Genomic DNA, 1032 nt, shown 5'->3' on the forward strand with positions numbered 1-1032 from the left:
TGACGTCATATAAATATTTAAAGCCTTGAGAACTGAGCGACCAAGGGAGTGACAGCTGCAGGAGAGAACGCGAACAAGGTCTGTGCCCAGGACCCTTCAGTTTAAGAAGTCTGAGACTACACACCACAGTAGACCGCAAGGTCTGAGCATGAGCAGAAGTCTCAGGCTTTCCCGTGCTTGGGAATCCCTGGACGGCACCCTGACATGCAGGTGTGTGGAGTCAAGTGTGAGATCTCCATGTACGACAGCTGCTGCTGCTGCTGGTCTGCAAATCTCAGGCCAGGGTTTCCAAGCTGTGGCTCGGTGTCTCCTGTAAGGTGTACTTCATAAGATTCCTGGACTCTGCACAAAATTCTGGCACAGTGAGTCTGGAAGAGGCCTGAGCGTTTTGCAAGCAGCCGGCCAGCAATCCTGGGGCTCAGACAGACGGGCGCCACTGATGTTAGTGGTCAGAGTGCCCAGGGCGGTGCCCGGAGCCACAGTAAAAGCGCCCCTCTCCTTGGGGAAGGAGGGCAGAGCTGATCATGAGATGAATGTTGGGAGGTAAAGGTCACTTTCTCTTCCAGGAGGACAACCACAGGGAGGATTCAGGAAGCGGCTCTCAGCTTGGGACAATGTAAGTCTCAGTTGCTGCTCTCTTGGAACCACTGCCCAGGCCCATTTTTTACCCATCTTATCAAAAACAGTGGAATGCAATACGATGACTTCAATTCTTTAGAAAATATGGTATTTATACACAATTGAGGACTATTCTGCAATAAAGAAAGAAAAGCTTGAGGGCTTCCAGGGCAAATGGACACAACTTGAGAATATCATATTAAGTGAAGTAAGTCAGACACACAAGATGAAATATCGGCCGGGGATATAGCTCAGTGGCATAAGTGCCTGCCTAGCAAGTGCAAGGTCCTGAGTTTGATTCCTGGTAACAAAAAACAACAACAACAACAAAAAAGAATGTAAAAGATGAAATATCATATAAGAAACTCAGTATGTACACACATATAAAAAGTACCCACGCATTGTGGCGCAGGC

The sequence above is a fragment of the Chinchilla lanigera genome, unplaced genomic scaffold (assembly GCF_000276665.1).
Source record: "Chinchilla lanigera isolate Chin_1 unplaced genomic scaffold, ChiLan1.0 scaffold00182, whole genome shotgun sequence".
NCBI lineage: Eukaryota > Metazoa > Chordata > Mammalia > Rodentia > Chinchillidae > Chinchilla > Chinchilla lanigera.